This window comes from Coregonus clupeaformis, unplaced genomic scaffold, assembly GCF_020615455.1.
Source record: "Coregonus clupeaformis isolate EN_2021a unplaced genomic scaffold, ASM2061545v1 scaf2665, whole genome shotgun sequence".
NCBI lineage: Eukaryota > Metazoa > Chordata > Actinopteri > Salmoniformes > Salmonidae > Coregonus > Coregonus clupeaformis.
Genome location: NW_025536119.1, coordinates 30,476 through 37,217, shown reverse-complemented (window position 1 = coordinate 37,217; position 6,742 = coordinate 30,476).

Below are 6,742 nucleotides of genomic sequence, written 5' to 3'. Positions count from 1 at the left end.
TGCTAAAAAGTAACGTTATGCTTTTAATCATGGGGTAACCCTGATGAACCTGTAATGTTTTAATATGCAAACCAACTTATATACTTCAATGAGTGTGATTCATTTCTATAACAACATATATTTTGTATGTGTGTAATATTTAGTCAAAGGGTGGAATTGATAGATTAATTATTAATGACTAATTATTACACCCTGAAACTGTGTATAATGTGTGAGTGTAGGACCAGTAAAGGCTATGGCATTGAGCCACTATTTAGCAATGTGAGTAAGAGTCAGGCCAGACAACAAAGACAACTGAGAAACTAAGATAAAGAGGCCTCCCAATTTAGGGAGGGGAGAAACTTATGAAAACATGGTGCAGAATATTGTGAGAACGGCAATAACTGAGTAAAGCAGGGAGTAGGATATGTGTGTGTGTGTGTGTATGTATGTGTGTATGCATGTGTGTATATGTGTGTGTGTGTGTGAACTGAAGGTCAGTAGAGCAGTTTTAGAGTGGAAAACTACAGCCTGCCTACAGAGGGAAGGGATTTATTTTTGTATGACGTATGAGTATAAAAGATGGACTCTGAAATTGTGATGGCAGAATTCTCAATGAATAAATATCTCTGACCATGCAGACCGGGACTCTGGGCGTTACTTAAATCCCAAAAGACTTACAACCTTTTGGGAGACGCACAGAGACACTAAAATAGTTTGTTAAATAATTCACGTAACACCCCTCTACGTTCTCCCATTCCTCCTCCAAGATGCCCAAAAAGGGGATCCTAAAGAACCTGTACGGGGGGAGTCAGGGTACTGCTCATCCCCAGAGAGAGGGATGTCTGGAGCGGGCACAGGAGTAGGAGGTAGAGGGGTTGATGGAGATATGTGCTGCTCTTACGAGCCCCACTCCCGCCCCCAGCTCAGAGGACAGTCCAACGATGCGGACGGAAGCAGTGCGGAGGAGGAAAGGCATCCTAAAGCGCAACGGCAAGTTCTCACGCAGCCTGGACCTCCCTGACACCCTTCATCCCTCCTTATCCTCAGCTCTGGCTCATTTCCCTGAGGCCCTGCAGCAGCTCCACCAGGCCTCCGGGGGCAGTAGGCCCCCAGCGTGGTGAGCGAGGACAGCCTCCTCTCCTCTGATTCTTTCGACCTGCTGGACCTCAGCGCCCAATCACGTCGCAGGATCTTCTCCCGGGCGCCCAACGCAGTGCCTGCAGCTCAGAGGAGGAACTTGAGGACCCGGTAGCAGGGGCAGCAGACGGGATTGGATTAGGAAGAGGACGGGGGCGGGGCAGAGAGGAGGAAGATGAGATGTCATTGGAGGAGAGACGGGAGATGCTAAGATAAGATAAAGGTTGCGTTCCCCTGCTCAACCAATGGTTGCGTGCCACGTCATCAACTATGCCATCGGGAACCAGATTGCTATAACATATGATGTGGTTAGCTGGTACATAAAATACCTTTCCAGGCGTTGTAAGATCTGGCATGCGTCAGCAACGCCTGGGCAAAGGAACACGTCCACAATATGATAAGCCCAAGATATGACTGGACGCTTGTAATATCAGTTACTGGTGCTGTCTGATAGGCCCGAATTACTGACTGACTTTGTCTTTTTAACCAAATGACAAGTAACGATAAAGAAGTCAGTCGGAAGCACCTAGTCATACAACCTACAGTGATCGATGCGTTGAATGAAAGTAATCAACAAATTGTGCATTTCATCAAGATCAGTTACTGATTGGAATGGATTGAGACTGCTGTCCTAGTGATGGGATTTTAAAAACCTTGGACTCTTTAACTGTGAATGAAGCCATCACTGACTTTAAGGACTCCTATGTGAACTAACTCAACACTGTACAGGAGACCACATGGCATTCCCAATCTGGCCCTCATATCATCACGGCCACCTAATCATCCCCTGCTTCCAGTTGGATCAATCATCCCCCCCTTCTCTCCCCTGTAACTATTCCCCAGGTTGTTGTTCCCCAGAGAATGTGTTCTCAGTCAACTTACCTGGTAAAATAAGGGTAAATTAAAAATAAATTAAATGTCTATGGACTCCTGTGGACACGAAGCTAATGTGCAATTATAAGACATAGTTAAAATTGTTATGTTAATTCAAGCATGCTGTTTGCAGCACCAGACTTGAGGGTTTGATTCCTGCATGGGCCAAATATACTGTAGAATATACTGATATTATGTGTTCATTCTAAATCACTTTCGATTAAAAACATTTGCTGAATGTCTATACAGTGAATGGCTTTGACTGGGGCAACCAAATGGCGTAAATGTGGATTTGTTATATCTGTGCCACAAGACATGTAATATTACTGTTATTACAAATGTTTCATCTGATTTTACCGACAGCACGTGCCTTCATATATATCTATATTTATTATCTCTGAAGTCACAAGAGACTATGTGTCATGAGGTGAGGTGTATGTGTGGTGGAAGTCAGGCGCAGGACACCGAGGCTCAGTCCAACAGAGTTTACTCAAAATTTCCAAAAGGAAACGGAAAACAAACGACCTCAAACAACAAGAGGCGAGCATTTACGCAAAAATGCGTAAAACACAAAAATTACAAACAAGAAACAAAACACGCAGCACAACGACAGGCGAACAACAACACACAATCCTACCAAGCAAAAAGACGGAACTTATAGGACAGGTGATGAAACACAATAGGACACAGGTGTGACAGACAGACAAAAGCAATCACACACAGAAACATAGATCGGTGGCAGCTAGTACTCCGGGGACGGCGACCGCCGACGCCTGCTCGTACCAGGAGGGGGAGCAGCCTCGGCAGAATCCGTGACAGTACCCCCCCCTTGACGCGCGGCTCCAGCCGTGCGCCGACCCCGGCCTCGGGAGCGGCCAGGAGGACGCGGACCCGGGCGCGTGGGATGCCCACGGTGGAAATCAGTCAGGAGGGATGGATCGAGGATGTCCCTCCTGGGCACCCAGCACCGTTTCTCCGGACCGTACCCCTCCCACTCCACGAGATACTGGAGACCACTCATCCGGCGCCTCGAGTCCAAGATGGTCCGGACTCTGTACGCCGGGGCCCCCTCGATGTCCAAAGGGGGGCGGAGGGTCTCTCCTATCTCATTATCCTGGAGTGGACCAGCTACCACCGGCCTGAGAAGAGACACATGGAACGAGGGGTTAATATTTTTGTACTCTATAGGCAGTTGTAACCTGTAACACACCTCGTTCAACCTTCTCAGGACTTTAAAGGGCCCCACAAACCGCCGACCCAGCTTCCGGCAGGGCAGGCGGAGGGGCAGGTTTCGAGTCGAGAGCCAGACTCGATCTCCCGGTGCGTACACCGGCCCCTCACTGCGGTGGCGATCGGCGCTCGCCTTTTGTTGACGGATGGCACGCTGCAGATGGACATGGGCAGCGTCCCACGTCTCCTCCGAGCGCCGAATCCACTCGTCCACCGCAGGGGCCTCGGTCTGGCTCTCGTGCCACGGTGCCAGGACCGGCTGATACCCTAAAATACACTGGAAAGGTGTTAATCCGGTGGAGGAGTGGCGGAGAGAGTTCTGGGCCATCTCTGCCCAGGGGATATACCTCGACCACTCCTCCGGCCGGTCCCGGCAATAGGACCTCAAAACCTACCCACATCCTGGTTCACACGTTCAACCTGCCCATTGCTCTCTGGGTGGTACCCGAGGTAAGGCTAACCGAGACCCCCAGGCGTTCCATGAAAGCCCCCAGACTCTGGAGGTGAACTGGGGACCTCGGTCGGACACAATATCCTCGGGGACCCCATAGTGCCGGGAACACGTGGGTAAAGAGGGCCTCGGGTCTGTAGGGCAGTAGGGAGACCCGGCAGTGGGAGGAGACGACAGGCCTTAGAAAACCGATCCACAACGACCAAAATGGTGGTATTACCCTGGGAAGGGGGTAGATCGGTCACAAAATCTACCGAGAGGTGGGACCATGGTCGTTGTGGAACGGGCAGAGGATGTAACTTACCTCTGGGCAAATGTCTAGGTGCCTTACACTGGGCACATACCGAGCAGGAGGAGACATAAACCCTCACATCCCTGGCTAACGTTGGCCACCAGTATTTTACGCTAAGGCAGTGCACCGTCCGACCAATACCAGGATGTCCAGAGGAGGGTGATGTATGAGCCCAAGAAATAAGCCGATCACGAACCTCGAGCGGAACGTACGTCCGCCCCACAGGACACTCGGGGGAGTAGGGTCGTACGCAGCGCCCGCTCGATTTCCGCATCGACCTCCCATACTACCGGAGCCACCAGACAAGACTCCGGCAGTATGGAAATAGGCTCAATGGACCTCTCCTCTGTGTCATACTGCCGGGACAGGGCGTCTGCCTTACCGTTCTGGGACCCAGGGATGTATGTGATCTTAAAAACAAACCGGGTCAGGAACATGTTCCACCTAGCCTGACGAGGGTTCAATCTCCTAGCTGCCCGGATGTACTCCAGGTTACGGTGATCAGTCAGAATGAGGAAAGGGTGTTGAGCCCCTCAAGCCAATGCCTCCACACCTTTAGGGCCTGGACTACAGCTAACAGCTCCCTGTCCCGACGTCATAATTGCGCTCCGCCGAGCTGAGCTTCTTAGAGTAGAATGCACAGGGGCGGAGCTTAGGTGGCGTGCCGGACCGTTGTGACAGGACTGCCCCAATACCCGGTCTCGGGACGCGTCCACCTCTACTTGGAAAGGCAAAGAGGGATCCGGAAGCGCCAGCACCGGGGCCGAGGCGAACAGGTTCTTCAGCTTGACAAATGCCCTGTCCGCCTCAGCTGACCACTGCAAGCGCACCGGACCCCCTTTAGCAGGGACGTAATGGGAACTGCAACCTGTCCAAAGCCCCGGATAAACCTCCGTAGTAATTAGCAAAACCCAAGAACCGCTGCACCTCTTTTACGGTGGTTGGAGTTTGCCAATTACGCACAGCCGATACCCGATCTACCTCTATCTCCACGCCAGACGCGGACAACCGATAACCCAAAAAGGAGACGGACTCCTGGAAGAACAGGCATTTCTCTGCCTTGACATACAAGTCATGCTCCAACAGTCGTCTCAATACTCGGCGCACCTGGGCTACATGCTCGGCTCGTGTAGAAGAGTACACCAGGATGTCGTCGATGTAAACTACTACACCCTGCCCATGCATGTCCCGGAAAATCTCGTCAACAAAGGATTGGAAGACTGAAGGAGCATTCATTAACCCGTATGGCATGACGAGATACTCGTAATGACCCGAGGTGGTACTAAATGCTGTCTTCCATTCATCCCCCCCTTAATGCGCACCAGATTGTACGCGCTCCTGAGATCTAACTTTGTGAAGAATCGCTCCGCGTAATGATTCCGTCATCATTCGCAATCAGTGGCAGTGGGTAGCTGTATTTCACTGTAATCTGATTGAGACTACGATAATCAATACACGGGCGCAATCCCCCGTCCTTCTTCTTCACAAAGAAGAAACTCGAGGAGACTGGGGAAGTAGAAGGCCGTATGTATCCCTGTGCCAAGGACTCGGCTATGTATGTCTCCATAGCCGCTGTCTCCTCTTGAGACAGGGGATACACATGACTCCTGGGAAGAGCTGCTCCAGTCTGGATATTTATCGCACAGTCCCCCTGTCTATGAGGAGGTAGCCTTGTTGCCCTCGATTTACTAAAGACCAGTGCTAAATCCTCATACTCGGGGGGAATGCGCAGTGCGGGCACTTGGTTCGGACTCTCTACCGAGGTCGCCCCTATGGAAACACCTAGACATCTCCCTACACACTGGGCAGACCACTCCATAAGAGCCCTCTGTTGCCACGCTATGGTAGGATCGTGGGTACTTAACCAGGGAAGCCCCAACACCACTGGGTACGCAGGAGAGTCAATCAGATAGAACTGAATGATCTCCTCATGACCCCCTGCGTAGTCATCGTCAGCGGTGCTGTGACATCCCTGATCAGACCCGACCCCAACGGCCGGCTGTCTAATGCATGGACAGGGAATGGAACTTCTACCGGCCGAAGGGGAATTCCTAACCTAGCACAAAATTTACGATCAATAAAGTTCCCAGCTGCGCCTGAATCTACTAGCGCCTTATGCTGGGAATGAGGTGCCACCTGTGGAAAACGCACAGGAATACTCATGTGACCAACAGAGAGCTCTGGGTAAGTGGGCGCCTACTCACCTGGAAATGACTCCCCAGTGCGTGACCTGTTTCCCCTCTCTCAGAAGACCCTCCCCCAGCACCTGGCCGTGGTGTGTCCTCCACGGCCACAGTTGGTGCAGGGGTTGGCCCTCCTCGGGTTCTCCCTCCTCCTCTCTCTAGCGCCAGCACCCCGAGCTCCATAGGAATAGGCTCGGAGGTGCTGGAGGATGGAATGGACGACCCCCACTCGGGACGTCCGCGGGTAGCCAGCAGGGTGTCTAGACTGATGGAGATGTCCACCAGCTGGTCGAACGACAGGTTGGTGTCCCTGCAGGCCATCTCACGACGAACGTCCTCTCGTAGGCCACACCGATAGTGGTCAATGAGGGCCCTCTCATTCCATCCCGCATCCGCTGCTAGTGTCCGGAACTCCAGTGCGAACTCCTGTGCGCTCCTCTTCCCCTGTCGGAGGTGGAATAGACGCTCTCCCGCCGCTTTCCCCTCAGGTGGATGATCGAAGACAGTCCTGAAGTGGCGGGAAAACTCCGCGTAGGTGATGGTGGCGGCGTCTATTCCCCTCTCCATTCGGCGGCCCACTCCAACGCCTTCCCG